At 45.0% G+C, this 12,020-nt stretch overlaps 1 protein-coding gene across 2 annotated transcripts in view; it reads left to right on the forward strand.

Moving 5' to 3' along the window:
• The window catches only part of pcbp4 (poly(rC) binding protein 4), an 88,583-nt gene that overhangs the window by 17,993 nt on the left and 58,570 nt on the right, over window positions 1–12,020 (forward strand). Inside the window, exons 2-3 of one of the 2 annotated variants that reach the window (XM_052017270.1) lie at window positions 9,176–9,241; window positions 9,740–9,872. The exons of the other annotated variant lie outside the window; for it this stretch is intronic. The gene's annotated coding sequence lies outside the window, so the exon portion shown is untranslated. The remainder of the gene's footprint in view (window positions 1–9,175; window positions 9,242–9,739; window positions 9,873–12,020) is intronic. 2 annotated transcript variants of the gene reach the window in all.

Raw genomic sequence — 12,020 nt, forward strand, 5'->3', positions numbered from 1 at the left:
GAATTTTTATCAAAGGAGGGTCTGGGAGGGAGCACAGTGGAATTAAGGTTTGGAAGGGAGTGGGAACAGTGGCTGGGACTCTGCATTCTGTACCTTTTGGCTTCTGACAGCAAAAGTGAAAGGCTGCTGATGCTGTTGCCCCAGTGAATGTTTGCCATCTGCATCTTAACTCGATAGAACCCATGCACCGAGCACCCCTGTGCATCCTGATCCACAGTGACTCCCCTGCAACCTGTTTTTAAAAAAAAAATAAATTGCTATCCTTCTGTTCAAATCTCTCCATCACCTTGTGCCTCTGTGTGTGTGTCTCTCTCTCTCTACAACCTCCACCAGCCCCACAGTCCCCCTAAACTGCAAGAGCTCCAACACTCATCTAATGTGTACCTTCCACTTTGACCTCAGCAGCAGAGCTTTCAGTCCCAGTCCCTAAAACTCCGCCCTCTTTAAATGCCCCTTGAAACTTTGACTAAGTATTGGTAGCCTGTCCTAATACATGTGTGATGGAGTGACAGGTTCTGCTCTGTATGATGCCTATGTTACTGAGAGAGGGGGAAGGAGAGGCAGTCTTGGATAGGAAATGTAAAATTATTTCTGAAAATAACAGACAAGGATCTGGCTCTTGGTAACTTCCATGAATGATTTCAATCCATGGGGCTAAATGCGTGACATCAGCTTAAATAGAAAATGTTTTGAAGTGTTTCAGAAACGTTTCTTAGCAAAAAGAATGATGAGTCTCTGGTTTTAATAGCGGGACAGGTGCTGCCTGTTCATGCTGTCTGATGGACCTTATGGTTGGAAACCTAAGGCTACCTCAACAGGGCTGACAAGGTGACTAAGGGGAGGAGTCCCTGTGGCTTGACGGGTCTTGGCCCAATAATCTGGACCATCCCCAGTTTACCTGATTTATGGACACACCCCTACATGTGTACGAGTTCTCATAATATTAAATTCAAAAGTCTGACGTACCTACATGTGTCTCTCCCTCCCCTCCGTAATTGTTCTTCCTCATCAGCTGCAAGTGCTTTTGATACCACTTATTACAATAATGTATGGTTACCATATCGAGTGTCTTTTTTTGTGTATTTTCCAATTTATGGACAAAATCGACTTATTCATCAACCTGTTCATTATCCAGCTGCAGAAGGAATGCTCTTGTGGATATCCAGTATACACACCAATGATAGATTTAAGTTTCTCAATGAGCATGGGTGGGTTCAATGGAAGAGATGAGTAAATTGAGGGCTTAAGCTGATAAGATACTAAGAGCGACATCTCCAGTCAAATGTGCACTTAAACTGGGAATGGAATGCCTGGTTTTTTGGTGTACAACAACAAGATCCTGTACAGCACCTTTAGGTAGAAAGATCTACACAAGAACTTCTTGGGCACATAATTAGATAACATTTGGTGCTGAGCTTTGTGAGGGAATATTTGGGCTGGAAGTAAGGCAGGTGTTTTAACAAATAAGATTGAGGCCTGGTAAGGAATTCCAGAGTGTGGAATCTCATGATGGCTCTACTGTCAATGAAGGAGAAAGGGAATGGCAGATTAAGGTGAATTGAGTGTACAAAAGTGCCTTAAAGCTCTTGTTTGGAGAACTGCAGCATCAAGCTTTTTACAGAAAAGCTGGCAAAGTGATGGAATGGATACAGCACAGACTCGCACAAATCAGAAGAAAGACTTGAGGAAAAAGTTGGGTCTGTTTCCATTAGATGATGTGTGATTTGCAGGAGAGTTGTCAGAAATGGGATGGATGGAAACAGGCTGAGATGTAGTGAGGTCTGTTCTCACTCTGGGATGTGTTCTTTTCCAAGGTGCAGTGTAAATGAGCTGCACCATCACCTGGCCTGTATTGCTGCCCACAGAACAACTGAAGCCTCATGGGTTAAAGTGCCGGAGATCTGGGATTGGTACCAGGAGGTTTTAACACTGGGTATTTGAAGAACATGGAATGCTTGTCATGGTGGTAATTGAAGCAGAAACCATGTTATGTTTCATAGGTTAATGAAAAAAGGTATACGGGAAAAGGGCATATACTGTACGTGGGTTTGGGGTGTGGAGGATAACTGCCAACTTGAGGGGCTCAATGGTCTGTCCCCTGTTGTAATTTTTATTCCATGGTCTATGATTAAATCACTAACTTGCTCCTTGAGCTAATAAACCACTTGTCTCAAGTTCCTTTGTCAATTAATTCCAGGTTCATACCAAAATGAATTGGTCTCTGGCTTTCTCTTCAGTCTTGTAGAGATGGTCATTGGTCTAAAAAGACATACAGGTAGGTTAATTTGGGTTTAAAATGGGTGGCGTGACTCGTTGGGCTGGAAGGGCCTGTTACCACGCTGTAAAGTAAAATTTTAAAAATTTAAAATTCATCATCCGTTGCTGATTGTGTTAGTGGCAGCTGGCTGCTGTTTCAGTAGAACCACATCTCACGGTTGTGTGAGCAGGGAGAAGTCAGTGAGAGACGGCTGATTGGTGTTGTACTGTGAGAGGAGAATAAACTAGCTCAAGTGATACTTCACCTCAGTAAAAAGATAAATGCCAAGTTTAATGGTTCTTGGTTGCAAATGTCCAAGCCACCCATCCAAGCAGCCTCTGCTGTTGGTACACCCTTGTAATTCATATAAAGGTTTTTGCTTCTCGTCATTTGGGAATCTTGAACTGAGACACAACAGTGCAGATGATCATTTACTTGCTGCCACCTTCTCTTGGAGTGCCATTGCCTCCCAAGTATCTGGTCTGAAGTGAGCGTTGGCAGGCTAATTAGTTATGGGGCTGTTTACATGCGCTTGCATTTGGGAGCCTTGTCCAATAGTCAGAAGCAAAAACCCAAGTCCAGGTAAATTGGTCCATCTGGCTCAGACAATGAACATAGAACAGTACAGTGCAGGAACAGGCCCTTCAGCTCATAATGTTGTGCCGAACTAATTAAGCTAATGACACCTAATCCCTTCTGCCTGCACATGGTTCATATCCCTTCATTCTCTGCATATTCGTGTGCCTTTCTAAGAGCCTCTTTAACGTCTCTATGGTATCTGCATCCACCACCACCCCTGGCAGTGCATTCCAGTCACCCACCACTCTGTGTAATTTTAAAAAAAACCATACCCCGCACATCTCCATTGAACTTTTCCCTTCAATGGATGCCCTCTAGTATTAGACATTTTCAACCCTGGGAAAGGATACCAGCTGTCTACTCTATCTATGCCTCAAATGATGAAGCCTTCAGTGTGCATGGTTTGGTGCTCCCAAGTGTCAAGATTAAACAGACTTGCCACAAATCACTCCTATTAAATGAGTTTCCAAAGTAACATCAGTATTATATATCAGGGTGCTGATCTTTAAACTACATGAATCTGTCTTGTGTCCCGTCTCTGATATCTGAAAGCCTTCCAAGGTCATCTACCATTGGCCACTGTTCCCCTTGCCAACCAGGCCTTAACCTCTAGGATTCCTTCTCTAAACCTTCCCATGTCTTCTTTCATCAGTTTACCTCTTGATGTTTCCTAATGTCTATATATGTGGCTGTGGGTCACATTTTGTCTGATGTATAGCCTGGAACTGCCTTGAGGCATGTCACTCAAAGTTGCTATGTAAACGCATGTATTTGTAAGTGCTGAGTATTTTCCTGTTGTGACTTTACTGATGACACTCTTGTTATTATGGAACAGCATATTTTATGAGTTTGAGCATAGGAGCAAGCAGCGGATACTGGGACAGTTGCTGCCATCGTCCTGATTCTTGTACCTTGCATTGTCCATGGGCATGACTGTGCAGAGCTTATGGCATCCCTTTGTTTAACAGTGAGCACAGATGTTAACACAAGTTCTTGCTCCACCCTGGGTCTGGGCAGGTTGGAGATGGGGACAAGGACCTACACAAGAAGGGGTGGTTGTTTCTTTGATACATCTTCCAGCAGATGGTAGAAATTGCATTTGATCAGGTTTGTGTCCAGTTGTTTAGCTGGTGATGACTGCAGGATGTTGGTGAGGGACTGGTCCATGGTAGTGCCATTGAACATCAAGGGTAGATGGTTAGACCCTTAATGGAAGTGGTCATTACGTGGTGATTTTATAGATAAAATCATACAGCATGTAAACAGGCCATCTGACCTAACGGTTCCATACTGACCAAAAATACCCATCCAAGCTAGTCCCATTTGCCAGTGTTTGGCCCATAACCTTCTAAACCTTTCCTATCCATGTACCTGTCCAGCTGTCTTTTAAAATGTCCCTCATAATTTTGTCCCTCAAGTCCTGGCAATGTCCTTGTAAATGTTTTCTGCACTCTGTCCAGTTTAATAACACCTTTCCTATAGCAGGGTGACCAAAACTGAACACAATATTCCAAGTGTGGCCTCACCAGTGTCTTTAACAATTGCACCATGAGCTCCCAACTTTTATGCTTGATGCCATGACTGATAAAGGCAACACCTCACACTTGCCTGAATTAGACTCCATTTGCCATTCTTCAGCCCACTTACTCAGCTGATCAAGATACCCCTGTAATTTTTGATGAACTCTTCACTCTCCACTATATCACCTCTTTTAGTGTCATCTGCAAACTTGCTAATCATGCCTTGTACAATCTTATCCAAATCATTGATAGATGAGAAACAACAATGGGCCCAGCACTGATCCCTGTAGCACACCACTAGTCACAGGCCTCTAGTCTGAGAAACGACCTTCCACCATCACCCTCTGCTTCCCACCGTCAAGCCAACTGTGTTTCCAAATAGCCAGCTCTCCCTGGATTCCATGTGATTTTATGGCATGAATGTTACCTGTCATCTATCAGACCATGCCTGAATGTTGTCCAGGTCTTGCTGTATGCAGGCATGGGCTGCTTCAATTGCTAAAGAACTGGGAATGAAATTGAACATTATGCAAACATGGCCATTTCTGACATTGTGATGGAAGGAAGGTCATTGATGAAAGCGTTTGAAGATGGAAACACTGCCCTGGGGAACTCCTGGTTCTGGGGTAGTTGACCTCCAACAACCACAACTAACTTTTCGTCTAGGTTATGCCTCCAGCAGTGGAGAGATTCTCCACTGCCCCTGCCTGTTCTTATTGATTTTTACTTTTTAACCCTGATTTCTTGATGCCACAAAAAACAAACTGCTGGAGGAACTCAGTGGGTCAGGCAGCATCTGCGGAGGGAAACGGGCAGTCAATGTTTTGTGTTGAGTCCCTTCATCTTGATGAAAACACAAGAGATTGCATATGCTGGAATTTGCAGCAACACAAGTGCTGGATGAACTCGACAAGTCTCGACCTGAAACGGCAACTGTCTATTTCCCTCCATAGGTGCTGCCTGACCTGCTGAGTTCCTCCAGCGCTTCATGTGTTGACCCTTCATCTAGATGTCACACTCAGTCAAATGCTGCCTTGATATCAAGGGCAGTCACTTTCACCTCACCTCTGGAATTTGCCTCTTGGCGAGCGTTCTTGGGGAACCTGCTAAAGGCCAAAGATCAATGGGTAAATGTAAATGGGTGCATGGATCACCATGGATATGATGGGCCAAAGGGCCTGTTGTGTTGTACAATGCTGCCTTAGCACAGGTCAGGACAGGGGGATGATGCATTCAGCCAGCCTTCTCAGTAATCAGTCTTGCCCATGGTTTGTTACACCCCTACACTTTTACCCCTTTCCTCTTTCACACAGCTGGGCTCTGCCAGAGGTAAAGAAGTTTTGCTAAATATGTTCTCTGCTTGCTCTTCATGAGAAGCCCAGTTATAAAAGCCTAAAGTAATTTTTTGGCTTCCTGTCACAAGTGTTCCATTATAAATGGCCCATAAAAGCAGCTGCTGGAATTTGCTACTTGGTTTGTGTGGGATCCAGGATTTTTGAGCATTTTCTGAGTTTGAGAATTTTGTTTGGCAATCACTTTTTTTTTCCAAACAAGCTACTCTTGGCCCAGACTTCGTGAGCAATGGATGAGGGGCTAATGTATTCCCTTAAGGCCATAGAGCACGGAAATAGCCATTCGACCCACCGCATCCATGCTGACCAGTGGGCACCCGTTTGTATTAATCCCATCTTCCAAAATTTGGCCCATTGTCACCTACACAAGGCAATTCAACTGCTTGACTAGACACTCCTTAAGTGCTGTCAGCAACTCTGCTTCCACCACTCTCTCTCGCAGTGATTTCCAGGTAGTAACCATTTTCTCTAAATCTTTTGACCCTTATCCTAAACCTATGTCCTCTAGCATTATCTATTTTAGGGAAAAGAAGGAATTTTTTTTCACAATCAACCAAATCCGCAACATTTCGAAGCAACTGACCAACCAAAACACATGTATGTGGCACTTTTCATTACTGCCTTATTTTGCAGCTTATGCACAAAGTTCGCAAACAGTAAAATGAAGCAGCAATGTTCTCCGTTAAGGATAGACATTGGTCAAGATAGCAGAGTGACCTCCCTGTCCTGGATGGTGGACGACAGACCAGTGTTCCACCCCTTGCACACACCACTCTCCCTCCCTTCCCCCAACCCTGTCTGCTCCAATCATCTGCCCCAGGCTGATTGGCAAAGGCTGCAGCATGGACCGCAGAAAGGGTCATTGCTATGGTGACTTTGGAGACTTGCTGTTGATCCCCAGAGTAATTCAGAGCACTGATTACTGACTGCCACTCCCACCCCCCCCCCCCCAACCAGTAGGTAAGGAGTGGGAGGTTTGGAGGAGAATCTGAGGAGGGACTCTTTTGACCCAGAGGGTGGTTGGATCTTGAACATACCACCTGTGTAGGTGGTGGAGGCAGAGACTCACAACATTTAAGAAGTATAGTAGACCAAGTGCTGGTAAATGGGAATAGTATAGATGTGTGCTTGATGCTTGGCATGGGTGTAGTGGGTCTAAGGGCCTGTTCCTCTGCTGTATGACTCTGACCCTTCTCTGGATTGCTGGGGCCATTCCAGGATTGGTCCAGTTTGCACTGGGTTTATGCTGGATCCTGGAATAAATTGGAGTGTCCCAAATCCTCTCATGGCGATCCTTTCCCCAGGGAACTGGAAGATCTTGACCACTCTGGACCTGTAGCAATCCTAGCTCCAAGTGGCTTGCCAAGCCTTTGCTCCCATAACTTGACACCTGAGCCTGGTTCTGGCGACTCCCAGCTGGCCTGAGCCCCACCAACTGTTCACTTCCCTTCCACCCCTCTTTTTCCCCAAACGTTCCTGTCGTGGGAGAGATGGGGAATGTTCTTGAACCTATGGATGGGACTGTGGAGGTTTGGGGGAGGTAGTGTGTGGGTGAGAGGAACTCTGAGAAGTGGCGAGAAAGAGAAAATCAATTCCCAGAAATTGGAAGTGATGGAATCTCGGTGAACATAGCTAGATGTGAATGTGAAGCCTGTCTGTGCTGGCGTGTGCATTGCCCACACTGTAAGCGGTGGTAATATGGTGTCACTCTGCTGTGTTGTAAAATAGCGTTGAACCACAAGTCATTTGCCCAACATCATTGGGGAGCAGAAGCTTGGAGAATGGGTGCATTGTGCTGGGTCCTCTGTCCACCATTGCAGCCAGATTTGGACAATCAAATGTAAAGGAGATGGGCAGGAGTAGGCCATTCTGCCCCTCGTGTCTATTTTGTCATTCAATAAAATTGTGATTTGATCTTTTATCTCAGTGCCACTTTTCTGCACTAACCTCATATCCCTTAATATCTAAAAACCTATCAATTCCTGTCACGTTACAGCATGTCACTGGTGAGACAGCAGTTGGAGCATTGTGTGTAGTTCTAGTTGCCCAGCTATAAGACATCATTAAGTTAGAGGGTGCAGAAAAGATTCCCAAGGATATTACTGGGACTGGAGGGCTTGAGCTATAAGGATAGGCTGGGACTTTTTTTTTCCCCTGGAGCAATGGAGGCTGAGGGATGACCTTGGGAGGTTTATAAAATCATGAGGGGTATAAATGAGGTGGGTCTTTCGTCCAGAGTAGGGGAGTCTAAAGCTAGAGGATATAGGTTTAGGGTGAGAGAGGAAAGATTTAAAGTGGACCTTGGGGACAACTTTTTCACACAGAGGACGGTGTGTATATGGAATGAGCTGTCAGAGGAAGTGGTAGAGGCGGGTACAATTACGTTTAAAAGACATTTAGACAGGTACGTGGATAGGAACGATTAGAGGGATTTTGGCCAAATGCTGGGAAGTGGGACTAGCTCAAGTAGACAACTTGGTCAACATGGGCAAGTTGGGCCAAAGGGCCTGTTTCAGTGCTGTATAACTCTATGAATATACTGATCAACCTGATCCTCCACAGGTCCCTTGGGTGGAGAGGTTCACTGCTCTTGGTGAGAAATTTCTTCTCATCTTTCCCTCATTTTGAGACGGTGACCTTAGGCTCTGGACACTCCATCCAGGAGAAACATCAGCTCTGTCTCTACCCTGGCCATCATTTAGTATGTTTCACTGAAACCACTGGCTCCTGTGTTGAATACCTGACTTGCGACTGCCTGACAGGGCAGTACTCTTGCCGGAATGCCAGCGGAGATTTTGAGGAGTTCTTGGGCTGTAACCACTTCCTCTTTGAGCTTTTGTTTTTGTCTCTGCAAGTTTTACTTATGATTCGGCAAACAGCTGCCTCGCCTGCTGTCTGTGTCCCTGTTCGGGGAGCTGAAGATGAGTCACACTGAGGGAGTGCTGCACTGCTGTAGATGCTGTCTTCTGGGTGAGACATTAAACTGAGTGCTCCTCTTGTCTCCCAGGTGGATGTAAGATCCCAAGAAAGCAGGGCTTTATCTCTGGTTCTGGGTTAATCTTTCTTAAAGATATTATCTGGCGATTGTCACATTACTGTGGGAGCTTGCTTGTGCACAAATTGTATTCCATTCCATTCCATTCACCATGTTCTGATATAAATGCAAGTCTTCTGAATGTATTGCCCAACTCCTGCCTGATGTGCCTTCTTTTACTCTATAATAGTTTAGCAATACCTTATTTGATTGGATTACATTGTGTATAACAACGGAGGGGGAGAAAAAAACTGGGGTCAGGCCAAGACTCCTAGAAGTTTGCACAGTGCTTCTTGTAGGCTTGACCAAGGACGATTGAAGAACTGAACAGGTTATACCCAACAGGGAAGATTTATGCAGGCTGGGGTTCTTTTAATATACAAAAGATTGAAGTTTTGTTTTTATTTCTTTATTTTTGGGTTGTGGACATCAGTGTAAGAGCAGCGTTTGGAGCCCTTGAGGTGGTGGTGAGCTGCAGTGCTTCTGGCAATCCTTGTAGGTAAGCAGCAAATTCGCTTGCAATCCTTCCTATTTATTTTACCACATTTGGTTCTCTCAAAGTGTTGGTCAAGTCTCCCATGTTGTCCAGGATGATGTTGGAGCTGCATTCCTCTGGGCGACTATTTGATCACACTTCTGTGTGAGTTGCAGAACAACTTTGGGATGTCGAGAGGTGAGGCACTCCTTGCAGAATCCCTAACCTCTGATCCTCTCTTGTGGCCATTTACATGGCTGGTTCAGCTTACTTTCTGATCTCTGATTGCAGAGACTTGGTGACGGTAATGCCATTGAGTGTTGGGTAGGTGGTTAGACTCTCTCCTGTTGGAGATGGTCACTGCCTGGCTCCTTCTCTGCTGTGTGCTCTGTTAAGCAAGTTGTCAAACTAAATTTAGAAACAGCACAGACCTGAAGCAACCCCCCTGCCCCCCCCCCCCCCCAATACTCATAACCCTGACTAAGCTCCTGTAACGGGTATCCATTTGTTGTTTCTTTGAAGCCCAGTTATCCATTCTCCTGAATCCCAACAAGTTCCACGCGGAACTCTGTCAGAATTTGTTGGAAAACCAGCGACACGGTTCCCAGATAACAACTGGTTGGTGACGTAAGAGGATACCAAGGAGATTGGTCAGGTAGAACTTTCTGAATCTATTCTAGCTGCTGTTAACTAGGTTATTGTATTAATGGTTCTCTGGTTTATTACTGATCAATTCCATTTTTTTTATATTGAATTGAAATAAGGCTAATGGATGTTTATGTGGGTAATGTGGAAATCCCATTAGCCTGCTTTGATTCCACTGGGGATGTGAGAGTGCAGATTTTGGACGAAGCCTCCAGCTTGCCATTATGTTGAGACGAAAACTAATCTCATTTACAGCCTTTTAGCTCTGTAGCTGTATCTGGCACAGCTTAATCCTGGTTCAGCACAACCAGGACTCTGTGTGCAGCCCAGATTTCTGCTGAACTCCTGCATAACTTGCAGCTCAAAATTCATTTTGTGCCCATTGTTGCTAGCTGTGGACTGGACAGCATGTACCAAAAAATTAAGAATTACAAAAGATGTTTCAACAAGTTCCTGCCCAGAGCTGATGAAGAATTAATCCCCTATTATTTTTTTTTTGTACGTTTTTCCTAGCTGCACACCCACACCAAAGCACGAGTCTCCACTGTATCTCCTCACTTAAGGATTCCTGTGACTTGTACATGGGCTTATGAGCTGGCAGGAAGGATACATAGTACAAATCAGTATAGGGATTAGAGCAGATCACTTTCCCCAACACTGATCCATACCTCTCAGCCATGTCATCTGCTGGCTCCCTCCAATTCTGGTGTGTAATAGAAATGTCAAATATTAGAGGGCATAGCTTAAAGGTGGGGGGATGGGGGTGAGTTTTAAAGGAGATGTGCAGGTATTTTATATAGTGGTAGGTGCCTGGAATGTGCTGCCAGGGGTGGTGGTGCAAGCAGACACGATAATGGCATTTAAGAGGCACTTATACAGGCACATGAACACACAGCAAATGGAGGGATATGGATCATGTGCAGGCAGATAAATTTAGTTTAATTTGGCATCATGGTTGGCACAGACCTTGTGGGCCGAAGGGCCTGTTCTTGTACTGTTCTATGTGATGCATTGTGATTGTGTATTGTTGCCTTCATTGATTTTAACTCAACTTGGTCACTTTTCAACTGCAGTTGTGGTTGATGGAGCTGTGTTTTATTTGACCATCCGGAGTCTCAAGTCTGACCTTGTCTTTCAGTATCCCGAACAACCAGGCTGTGCTTGGGATCAGCCTGAGCTTTGGTTTCTTCCCTACCCTTGGCCCAGGCACTGCTTGGGCTAATTATGAACCCAGTTCACTGTGACATCCCAATGGGGAAAAGAGTTAGGATTGGCTGCTGGAGAGTCCCTCAGAGGTAACCTGCTCAATCCCAGTGTGCTATCTCTCACTAAACGATGTAAGCATCTGAAGTATGTCAGCTGCCTGACCTCTTGCTCACTCTTCAAAGGAAACTAGCAGCTGCTTCAAAGCTTGTATGGTCTCTTAACCCAGGCAAAATATCCTGCTGTCTTTGAGGAGCTTGTAGAGTCATAGGAAACATACAGCATGAAAACAGGTCCTTTGGGCTTCCTCGTCCATGCAGACCTCTGTGCCCACCAAGCTAGTCCCATTTTTCGGCATTTGGCCCACATCCCTCTAACCTCCTATCCATGTACTTATCCATATGTCTTAAATGTTGTTATCGTACCTGCCTCAACCACTTCCTCTGGTAACTCATTCCATATACACACCACCCTCCTGCATGAAGAAGTTGCCACTCAGCTCTTTTAAATCTTTCACCTCTCACCTTAAGCCTATGCCTTCTAGTTTTCAGTTCCCTTCCCAGGGAAAGAGATTATGTGCATTCCCCTTATCTATACCCCTCATGATTTTATACATCTCTATTAGATCTCTGTCTACTATGCTCCAAGAAATAAAGTCCTAATCTGCCCAACCTCTCCCTATAACTCAGGGTCTCAAGTCCTGGCAGCATCCTTGTAAATCTTCTTTGCACTTTCCAGTTCAATGATGTGTTTCCTATAATAGGGCAACCAAAACTGTACACAATGCTCCAAGTGCGGTCTCACTAGTGTCTTGTACAACTGCAACATAACGTCCCAACGCCTATACTCAATGTCCTGACTGACGAAGGCCAGCGTGCCAAACGCCACCTTCACCACCCTGTCTACCCGTGACACCACTTTCAGTGAACTATGTACCTGTACTCCTAGGTCCCTC

The sequence above is a fragment of the Pristis pectinata genome, chromosome 6, assembly GCF_009764475.1.
Source record: "Pristis pectinata isolate sPriPec2 chromosome 6, sPriPec2.1.pri, whole genome shotgun sequence".
Taxonomy (NCBI): domain Eukaryota; kingdom Metazoa; phylum Chordata; class Chondrichthyes; order Rhinopristiformes; family Pristidae; genus Pristis; species Pristis pectinata.